Below are 11,730 nucleotides of genomic sequence, written 5' to 3' on the forward strand. Positions count from 1 at the left end.
AAAGTTGTCCTGGAAGAGAAAGCTTTTTTTGGTTGTTTGATTTTAAGTACTGTATCTTCTCTAACACATGGTATCATCAGACTTTTAAAATTTGTGTAAATCTGATATGATTACATAATTAGGCCTTGATGAAAACCTCAAAACGTTCCAAAGAGGAAAAGTCTCTTACAGTCTATTCTCCAACCATAGCAGAGGAAAACCAGAGGTTCATTTCTAGAATGTGAATTCAAAAAACAGTCACTTGAAAATGTGACCTAAAGGCAAAATGTAAAAAATTTTCAGAAGAATATAAAACCTTCCAAAGTAATGATTAGTTTGTGTAAGAAATTAAAACAGCAAATTCATAGTATTTTGGAAATTATTGTAATAAAAAAAACAATAAAGATGAAAATACAACTAAAAAAAAAAAAGAAAAATTATGGGTTTGTCCCATTCTTGTGGTTAATGAGGTTCAGTAACAGATCTTTTCTCCCCTTAGTCAATTGACTCTAGTCAGAGGCTACATTAACCTACCTCCAATCTTAAACCAGTGCACTAGAGACTAAGTTCAAGGCCTCCCTCCAAGCACACCCCTTCTTACTTGCTTTATTCTCAGTAGATGCAAAACGAAGCAACCCCTTGAGTACCATGTACTCTCCCTTCCCAGGTTTATCTGTGATGTCCCTTGACACCTTTGATGGTTTTAGGGAATCAGGGTGAATATCTGAAGTATAAGATATTTTTCCAGCATGATTCAGGCTTTCTTGCCCCTTTTCCTGTAACTCCCAATAGAGTGGTGTCCTCAAGACACAAAGAGCCAAGGAGGAGCAGTGATGGGCGAATTAGCATCTGGTTCCAAGTGCCCTGTGTAGGGTCTTATCCAGGACTGGTTGGATCATGTGACTTAGACTTGTGTGGGGTTTCTTGCTTCCAGTATCCAAGTCTGTTCTCTGGTGGGCCCTAATCCCAAGAGATGACTGATGGTTCCACAGTGCTTCAGGTGGGAGGAAGTAAACTGAAGGCACAATGGCCAGCCTTGTTCCAAGGAAAAAGACACAGAACTGGGTCGGGTGGGGATTGGAGGGAGAGATAGAGAAGACAGGAGGAACAGGGAAAGAAGACTTGACCTCCCCATCTGTCCCCTAAGTTCATCTTTCAGACTTCTCTGGTGGTCCAGTGGTCAAGACTCCACATGCTTCCACTGCAGAGGGCACAAGTTTGATTCCTTGTTGGGGAACTAAGATCCAGCATGCTGCAAAGTGAAGCCAAATAAATAAGTCAAATTAAAAATGACATTTAATAGAAGTTCTTTTATTTTTTATTTTATTTTATTTTATTTTTATGTGTACACCGGTGGTGGATGCATGTTGATGTATGGCAAAACCAATACAATATTGTAAAGTAAAAAATAATAATAATAATATTTAAAAAATAGAAGTTATTTTAAAATGCTCCATGACAGTAGAAGATTCAAGTGTAAGTGGTCTACCAAAAATCTGAAAAGCAGAAAGAAATGAAGGGCAGAAAAGAGAGGACAATATAAAAAGATAAGAGAAGACAAAAAAAGAAAAGTAAGGGGAGAGAGCAGAGTAGATGGTAGAGAGGGCAGAGGGAGGGAGTGGAGGAGTGGAGGAGGGGAAAGTGGAAGAGCTCCTACCAGAGCCTAACAAACTGACAGTGCTGGTGGTGGAGATGTGCAGGGGCTGGGTCCCTCTGCAGGTGGGAGCGTACTTTCTAGTGGAAACAGGGATTAGCTGCCGGCATTGTCATTTGCCTTCTATGGTCTACTCCTTGTGTGTAACACTGTCAGCCACCTCCTATTCTAGGATGACGTACATCTCTGTGATCTCTACAACCAAAAGAGTGCCTGGAAGAGAGAAGATGCTCAGGTGGGAAAAGGAAAGAATGATGGATTTTGTTCAACATCTAAAGTAAAAGACTAACAACCACAGACCCAGATAGGTTAACCCTTTGCAGATAAAGCCTGATTGCACTCTCTGTTTGGCATCAAACCATAGCAGGTGGGATTCAAGGTCAATAAAAGGTCACCTCATTCTTCTCAAGACTGTTTCTTTAATAACACAGGAGAGAGCAACTGAGATTCACACCTGGAAAGGCCCCTCTAAAGGCTTCCTGGTAGTGCAGGGGAAATGGCATGGGTTAGAAGCTGCTTTCTACATGGTTGACCCCCATCTCGATTCTTTAGCCAGAGAGACCAGCACAAGTCAGACTAGACCACCATCACACTGCTTGGCCCCAGCTGGATTCTTCATGCTTAGAAAAAACAAGGGATGAACTAATCTTAGTCCCAAGGTCTCCTTATCTTTGAAGTTCAGGGTTCAGGCTGCAGCCTCTGAACTTTTCTTGCTCCCTAAGATTCTTTCCCTTCATGTCCCTCAGGACCCCCTGACTCCACCCTCTCTCTTGGTATTTCACCTGGGTGTCCCTGGGTCATGCGTACTTTCTTGCAAAGTCTGCAAAGGGTCCTTATACTCCTCACCAGTTATCCCTGATCTGATTAATGGTTCAAGAGCCAAACTGCACTCTCTGTGGTAACCCCGCATTCTTACAAAGAGGAAGATTTTTAAAAATTTGTGTGAAGGAGACTGTCAGCATTACTATTTAGTTATACTGCTAATTAACCTTCAACTATTTGTATAGCACATAAGTAATAACACTGCTTATATATGCAAGAGATGTCTGATCACTGCAATGTGCATGACAAAGAGATTATTTAAGTGAATGCCTTTTAAATGTACCAATTTAATAAATAGCAAAGATATCATTTGACGTTTATTTTTGTGGGCCACCATTATAGACCATCACATCTTGCTGCCAGTTGTGAGACTTTCTTCAAGCACAGCTACCCTGGATAATCTAACAAGTATATATGTCATACATATACATAGCATGTATCAATTTTTTCAAGCCTCACAACAACCCCTCCGAAGAAGGTAAATCCCTTTTACAAATGAATTTCTTAATACACAAATCAATTAAGCAGCTTGGAGCATATGGTGACTGAGTGACAAAGCTGACACAGCTATACTGTGATGTGCTCTGGAGTTCATGCTCTGCTCACTGGACTGGGCCCCTCTTTCCTATGCTATTGGTCAGTGTCTTTCCACTTACAATTAGTGTGAGTCTGTGTTCTCATCTACAGAGCTTCTGGAATGCCAGTCTCTGGATGGCACAGTGCTACTCTTAGGGTAATTAATTCTTCTTTCATTAGTTCATTCATACTACGTAGACTAGGACAAGAAATATTTCAAAGAAAAACTTCAAAGTGACATTTGGGGATTTTCAAGGAAATTCTATATTCCACCACTTGATTTTGTATTTCTAAAATAATGTCTGTTAATGACTGCCTTTTGTTATGCTATCAATGTTTTTAGTGACCACTCCTTCCTATAAAACAAAGCATTCAGATTTCAAGGAAATTGGAGGGAGATCTCACATTGAATAAGAAGAATGAAAAAGATGCTCAGACCTGCAAATTCAGGATACAAAATAGAGAACATGGATTCTGAAATATCCTGTTCTGCCTGTTGTGGTTACAAACAGAATCATTACTTAGTGCGATGGGAGGCATCCTGTGAAGGTGAGTCATGTGAGAGAAGTGAGTTATTGATGCAGTGGTCATAACATCTCTCAACTACAATGGTTTCCTCTGTTAGTTTCCCAATAATTGAGTATTTCTAATTTAGTTAGTTCACAATTTGTACCCTTTCTGTGCACAAGATAAATTACTGCAAGCTTGAAAAGCAGAGAACCTGGAAACATATTGAGTATAAAGACAGATTTGACAAAAATGCAGCCAGAATGGGGCTGGCTGGCCATGGTCAGGTCTAATCAACTTCTGTCACAAAGGGGCTGTTGTCTCTGACCTTGTGTGTGTGTTGCATTCCAGGCCACTATTCAGGCAGTCCTACACAATTTGTGTAGAAATAAATTAAATAAACAACTATCCAGGGAGCTTACTCCCTGAGCAGAAGAATACTGTTAACTTCAGTGTTTATGTGCTGGCCAAGAATTAAACCACTGCTACAGAGTACGTAGGGTTTGTAGGTTAGAAGAGTTTTTCAGTAAGAAAACTGAAGCTCAAAGAGGAAAATGAAGATTTGCTCAAATTCTCGAAGGTGGTTGTTGGTAGGGGCAGGACAATTCAGGTCTTTTGATCAAATTCATTTTTCAATCCCTCTGTGATGCCCAACATCAATGTCAGGTAGCCTTCCTGGGTATAGGCTTCTTGTTTTTGATGTAAAGGTGAGCTTTCCTCAGAGAAACTGGTGGGTTGGAACTTCTCCCCATTTCATGAGTTTGATTAACTGGAACAAATCCCTCAAGCATCTTGATAAAATTATATACTCTTTCCACTAATTTCCAGCTATTATTAATTATTCCTAAAGTAGTTTTAGTATAAAAATATATTAGAACAGCTTTCAGTTCAGTTCAGTTCAGTTGCGCAGTCGTGTCCGACTCTTTGCAACCTCATGAATTGCAGCATGCCAGCCCTCCCTGTCCATCACCAACTCCCAGAGTTCACCCAAACCCATGTCCATTGAGTCGATGATGCCATCGAAAAATCTTATCCTCTATTGGCCCCTTCTCCTCCTGCCCTCAATCTTTCCCAGCATCAGGGTCTTTTCAAATGAGTCAGCTCTTCCTATCAGGTGGCCAAAGTATTGGAGTTTCAGCTTCAACATCAGTCCTTCCAATGAACACCCAGGACTGATCTCCTTTAGGATGGACTGGTTGGATCTCCTTGCAGTCCAAGGGACTCTCAAGAGTCTTCTCCAACACCACAGTTCAAAAGCATCAATTCTTCGGCACTTAGCTTTCTTTATAGTGCAACTCTCACATCCATACATGACTACTGGAAAAACCATAGCCTTGACTAGATGGACCTCTGTTGACAAAATAATGTCTCCGCTTTTTAATATCCTGTCTAGGTTTGTCATAACTTTCCTTCCAAGGAGTAAGCGTCTTTTAATTTCATGGCTACAATCACCATCTGCAGTGATTTTGGAGCCCAGAAAAATAAAGTCAGCTACTGTTTCCATTGTTTCCCCATCTTTTTGCCAAGAAGTGATGGGACCATATGCCATGATCTTAGTTTTCTGAATGTTGAGCTTTAAGCCAACTTTTTCACTCTCCTCTTTCACTTTCAACAAGAGGCTCTTTAGTTCTTCTTCCTTTTCTGCCATAAGGGTGGTATCATCTGCATATCTGAGGTTATTGGTATTTCTCCTGGTAATCTTGATTCCAGCTTGTGCTTCATCCAGTGAAGCACTTCCTATGATGTACTCTGCATATAAGTTAAATAAGAACAGCTTTGACACACTTTAAATTAATCTCATGAAGTGAATCTGAATTGGGTTCTAGACCTTTGGAAAGGTGGCTACTAGAACTCCTTCTGGAAAAATTTTATTGCCTTTGTTCCCTCTTGGAGTGGTATGATGCCAGCTGTGCTAAGTTGCTTCAGTCATGTCTGACTCTTTTCAATCTTATAGAACATAGCCCACTAGGTTCCTTTGCCCATGGGATTCTCCAGACAAGAATACTGGAGTGGATTGCATTCTCTTCTCCAGGAAATCATCCCCAGCCAGGGATCAAACCCATGTCTCTTACATCTGCTGCATTGACAGGTGGGTTCTTTACCACTAGCGCCAGCTAGGAAGCCTCATGTATGGGCAACATTTTACTTCTAATTCTCCTGCCTGTTTTATCCTTATTCAGAGCAAAGAGAAAACCAGGAAACACTAAAACAAAAGTTTTGAAAACAAATCCATTTGATTCTGGATAGACAGATCATGCTGTAATAACTAACAACCACCAGACTTCAGTCTTACACAACAAAAGTTTATGTCTCATCCCCCTCATGGAAAGTCCATTCTAGAATATAGGCAGCTCTCTGGAGCTGCTTTTACTGCTTCATCCAGGAAGAGACACCTGTGCTTGATGCTCTTATTCCATTGACCAGACCTGTTCATGGCCCCACTTAGTGCACACTGCAAAGAGCTGGGACTGTAGCCATTTGTGCGCTTGGTCAGGAAAGAGACCTGTATACTGTGAGTGCTTAAGTCTGTATGAGTTTGAGTAAACTCCAGGAGTTGGTGATGGACAGGGAGGCCTGGTGTGCTGTGATTCATGGGGTCGCAAAGAGTCAGACATGACTAAGTGACTGAACTGAACTAAACTGAAGCTTAAGTTCCCACCCTCAGACTCTGTTCCTACCCTTGCACAGTCTCTCTTGTGAAGGTTGCCTTATTCCAGCATCCTGAAAGTGCTGACCTTTGCCACAACTCTTATTTTCCACATCTGATGGGAAAACTGGTCTTGTCAACCTCACCCCTTTAATACCTTCAGTGTACACCTTTGTCTTTATTTCTAATAAGTCCTAATCATGGCTAGAAAGTATCTCTATTAGTAATGTTCCATTCCAGTCTATTATCCATCTACAGTAAGGATAGTTCTTTAATATAAATCTGATTTTGTCATTCATCTTCTCAACAACCTTTAGGGAACACTTATAGTTTTAGGTTCCTTGTAAGGAAAGCTATGACAAACCTAGACAGTATATTAAAAAGCAGCACCATCACTTTGCCAAGAAACGTCTGTGTTATCAAAGCTGTGGTTTTTCCAGAAGTCATGTACGGATGTGAAAGTTAACCATAAAGAAGGGTGAATGTTTAAGAATTGATGCTTTTGAACTGGAGATTACTGGAGAAGATTCTTGAGAGTCCCTTGGACTGCAAGGAGATCAAACCAGTCAATCCTAAAGGAAATCAACCCTGAAGATTCATTGGAAGGACTATGCTGAAGCTGAAGCTCCAATACTTTGGCCACCAAATGTGAAGAGCCAACTTATTGGAAAAGACCCTAATGCTGGGAAATATTGAGGGCAGGAAGAGAAGGGGGCAACAGAGGATGAGATGGTTGAATGGCATCACCAACTCAGTTGACATAAGTTTGACAAAATTCTGGGAGATAGTGAAGAACTGGGAAGCCTGGTATATTGCAGTCCATGAGATCACAAAGAGTTGGACATGTCTTAGCAACTGAACAACAATAATAATAGATTCAAGCTTTGGTCCAAGCTCCCTAGAGGTTAGGCCTCCATGGCACTCCCTTTCATGGCCCATTCTCATCCTCCACCACACCACAGCCTGCCCTTTAGTCTGGGCACATGGGATGAATTGCCCATGTGCAATTCAAAGGTGTGAAAACCCTTTGAAAAACACAACGCCTTTGCACAAATCTCCTCAATTTGCTAGAGTTCCTAATCCCTTCTCTACCTCATTCTTCAAAACCCACTTCACATATCAAACCTTTGTCTAGCTGCCAACCAGAAGGCATTTACCCTTTCTCTGTGATCCTTTTTTTGTTAGTCATTGTTATAAATTTGTCCAACTACATTTTAATCATTATTTCAAAGGCCTACTTTGATGAATCCAGGGAGACAACTTGAAGGCAGGGCTGTTATTTACAGCCATGTGTCTTACAGGACCAGGCAAACGAATTGCCACATGTCAGGAAATCAGTGAATGACTGTGGAATGAAAAACTCTGGAACACCATCTATCAAATGGAGCAAGATGTTTGAGTAATCACAGCCTCACGTGTCTGTATGTACCTGTGTGAATTGTTTATGAGAGCATCTATGTGTAATCAAATTTTTCTTAACTTTCTAAATCATTGTGAGGTGCCCATCTTGGTAAGGTATCTTTAGAACTGTGGTTATGGAATGAGAAAAGACAATGGCCTTCAAACCTTGTGCTTATCTAGGGAGGAATTAGATAAAGGCCCTCCAAGAGAGGCCTTCCAAGAAATGCCCACAGTTCTGTTTCTGGGCAACTGGATCTCACTGGGACTGTAGATAAGAAATTTTTGTCAAGTTGAGAATTGTGTCATTCCACACTTGGACTTTAAGTCTCTGTCATTAGGCCTGGGAAAGTTGCTCTAATTTGATCTGGTCAAATTGCCTGAAGTCTCCACTGGACTAAGGTATGGCAAGAATAGATGACAGGAAAGCAGTGCTCCAGCCAAGCAGAAGGACAGGGAGTGAGTTGGAGTCTTCTTTTGCCAGGAGCCTCCTACTATAATGCATGAGCAGTCACAGTTCTGCTCATGAGTCTCCTTTGACTGCTTCTTTCCTCCCACACCCCTCTCTCCATCCCCTTACTCTGAACTGTGGCATTTCCTCAAAATAGGGTGTACTATTCATGCCTTTCCTTGCCTGTCCTTCCTGACTTAGTGCCTCAGCTATTGATTCAAAGCCCCTCTCATGCCTGTCCCAGCCTGGTTACTTTTCTTTTTCTTTCCTCTGTGTCTGTCCCCCTAGTTCCTCCCCCATTTTTATACTGTCAGTAACACTACCTACGTTCATCTACCACTGGCCCAGAAGCCCTTCTCAGCCAGTTACCAGATCTGATTCATCTGTCTCTCACAACAAAATTCACAGCTCCCACAGAGCACTTGGTCAGCAGCCTCTTGTGAGAGAAGGAGAAGGGGTTGGGTGGGCAGCTTAGTGAATATGGGAGTGGGTATAGGTCCACATGGGTGGATGAATGGTGGTAAGGGAGGGGGTGAGTAGCTTAGTATGTGGGGAGGGTGTGTTCATGAGTTAGGTAGATGGTGCATGAGTGCAGGGGTTAGGAGTGAGTACATGAGTGAGCTGGAGTGGGCAGTGAGCAAGCAGGCAAGTCAATGGGGGAGTGGGGGTGTCAGTGGGCATCTGAGTGATTCGGGGGTTGAATAGGTGGGTCAGATGTGGAGGGCAAGGATATAGTGGAGTGGAGTGGAGAAGAGAGCAACATGACAAAGCCAAAGTGGGAGCCAGAGCCCTCACTCTCAGCATCTATGCCCCCAACCCTCTCTCTGAATAATAGTTCCTGTCACTTCACACCCTCACTGTCCCCCAATTTATTCAAATATGTGCCAAAGGTTCATTCAGAAGCAGAAGGTGCAGACCACGTGGAACCTCCTTCAGCCCAGAGACTGGTGTGGAGGAAGGCAGCTTCTGCTGGACCCTTCACCACAGTCCCTGGCAGAGAAGAGGTGACAAGGCTCAGGATGAACATCTCCTTTCTGGCAGAGCCCTCACATTCAGCTGTGGCACCAAGAGAGTCCTGTAGATGACAGGGTACATGCACTACACAGGCCCACTGATGTGACCATGGACGTGGCTTTTTGAGAGCAGAGGCGGTGTCCTATTCATCCGTGAGTCCTCAGGACCCAGCTCAAAGCTGACAGATGGGGGCTCAGAGACTAGGAAGTGAAGGGTTGAAGGGAGAGGACATCAAATGCACTGGAGAAAATAACCACCTCTCTGAAGTTAATGTTTACATTCACAAGCTGAGAGCCCTGAGAGGACCTAGCACTATATTACTTCTGGATTTGAAAAATAAATTGTAACTGAAAAACTGAGGGCATTAAAAGAATTATAGCAAGTTGGGTGGTGCTTGGAGTCTTAGTTCATAATCAGACTGAAATCACAAGCAGTGTCAGTGGGTGAGAATGCTATTTCCCTAATGGTAGAACCTTAAGAAAAACACATTTTGAAAGTTAACAAGCAGGGAAGAGACAAAAAGAAACATGATTTGTTTAAAAAAACACATGGAGAAAGAATTCTCAACAGATTCACAGCATTAGTAATTCTGATTGTCTGATATTTGTATGGCAAGGACAGCCCACCGACTGATTTATGAAATCTCATTAATGGACAGTTACAAATTTCATTGCTTTTATTAACTGCTTGAAGCGTTATTTACTTGATTGAATTACAGTTCTGGCCATCAACACTTTGAAATAACAGCCCAGTTAATTAACATGGCATTACCGTGGCAGTGCCATGACTATCCTTGGAGGATTACGTCAGCACCAAAGCACCCAGGGTGACGGATGCACCCGACGTAAGTGCCACCAGAACCAGCAGTATTGGAGTATCATTGCACACCTTACCTTATGGGGCTTCTCACCAATACATCTTCTATTCAGGGAATGAGAAGACCTCCTTCAGGGCTCTTAATGTCCCTTCAGTGGACCCCAAGTCTAAAACAGGAGGGATCCAACTTGATCTGATGTGTGCCAGGTGACCTAGGTAAGGTATCTCCTTGTAACTTTGTTACAGGAGGGTGCATGTTTCTGTCTAAATTTACAAATGAGAAAATTAATGTTAAAGTGACTCACTGACATGCCCACATACTACAGCTGTTAAATGGTGGAGTGGAGCTGGACTCACATTACTCTGGCCCACAAGCCACCTGATCTGTCATCTTTCAGGAACTTTCTCAAGCATCAGAATAGGAGGCTACATCAAAGGGTGTGAGTTTTCTGTTTCCACAGTGTGGCAGTGCCGTGACCTCTGCCACCAGCCAAGTTGCCATAGAGGTCTGTGGGCATGTTTTGGATCACGTATCAAACCATCAGACTCCTCACAAGAAAGCTCACCTCTGGTGCAGAGTGAAGTCATGAGTTGCCTGATAAGCTGAGCCTCTCTTTTGGTGAACAGCTTCTGCTACAGTCACTTTTAGATTTTTTTTTTCCTTTTTACAAGAAATGCACAGTGTAATAACCATCTAGCTCCTTTATTTCTCAGTGGAGCTGTGTGTGTTCAGCACTGACCTCACTGGCCTTGCATTTGGCTGGAAGCAATGCTCTTATTAAATCAGAAACCAAAGAGGACCCCTGCCCCTTAACCCTGACCCCAAGACAAGCCTGAGGCTGGCCTCATCCTGACATCACCAAGGAGTCTGGCATTTAAATGCCAACATCTCTCCAAAGATCTGTGATGAAAGTAGTAGGCCGTGCACAACTTTTTATACTTCATTTCCCATTATAAGAAAAAAAGGGAAAATGTCAGAGGAAATTCAGTTCTGAAACCCAAGGCAAATTTCTCATTGGGCAGAGAGGAATACAGCCATGAGGTGACTTCAAGAGACACTGGAGCCCCTCCAAAGTCACCTCATGTCCTCAGACTGCTGGCTGCAATCTTGCCATCAAAGTGGCTGGCCACTGCTGAGTATCTGCTATGTGCCAAGGACTGTGCCTGAGCTTCTGCATGCTCTTTCTCTGTTCCTCTACCTCCTTATCTATCCTGAAAACCAGATGGAATAGCAAGTCTGAGAAAGATTGGCTTGGCAAAACGGGGAGAAATCCAGATCCTGCCAGACATGTGGCTTTGGCATGGTGATATCCCCACTGTCCGGAGGTTGGTGATCAGCCTGCAGCTTCAGAAATGAAGTTCAGTGAAGAGGGCCTTCATTCATTCAGTAAGTGTTTGTTGAGTACCCCTTTGGAAAGCTACTTGCTAAGTTCTTAGGATTTACTGGTGCATAATGGAGGAGTTTCTTCATAGAGTTTCTCTTCTGGTGGGGAATCTGAAGGCAAACAAAAATGGTGATTGCAGACCACAGTGCTTGCTTGAAAACAACAGTATAGATGGAGAGAGAGAAGGTGGGTGGGATGAAGGGGAACAGGTGCCATTAATCAGCTCCTGAAATGACACCCAGAGTATCAGTTAATTAATTCACTGGGAGAACAAAGTGCAAATAGGCCTAGACCCTGTGCTGTTACCAGTGTTTTCTCTGAGATAGATCAATGAACTCAAAACAGAGATGAGAAAGTGCTTGACCAGTTGGAACTTGAACAGATGAGTTCAGTGTAGAAATAGCATGTCCAACTACAGCATATCCACTGAGCCAGCCTGGTGTCTGTGTTACCAACTTGGGAATATTTGAAGGTCCTCTGG

At 42.7% G+C, this 11,730-nt stretch overlaps 1 non-coding gene across 1 annotated transcript; it reads right to left on the reverse strand.

The window, feature by feature from the left end:
* Positions 1 to 2,569: 2,569 nt before the first annotated feature.
* LOC133236242 (small nucleolar RNA SNORA19) lies at positions 2,570 to 2,699 on the reverse strand. Its single transcript, XR_009732806.1, has one exon. It is a non-coding gene; the product is annotated as a small nucleolar RNA SNORA19 (small nucleolar RNA).
* Positions 2,700 to 11,730: the final 9,031 nt, after the last annotated feature.

The sequence above is a fragment of the Bos javanicus genome, chromosome 2 (assembly GCF_032452875.1).
Source record: "Bos javanicus breed banteng chromosome 2, ARS-OSU_banteng_1.0, whole genome shotgun sequence".
NCBI lineage: Eukaryota > Metazoa > Chordata > Mammalia > Artiodactyla > Bovidae > Bos > Bos javanicus.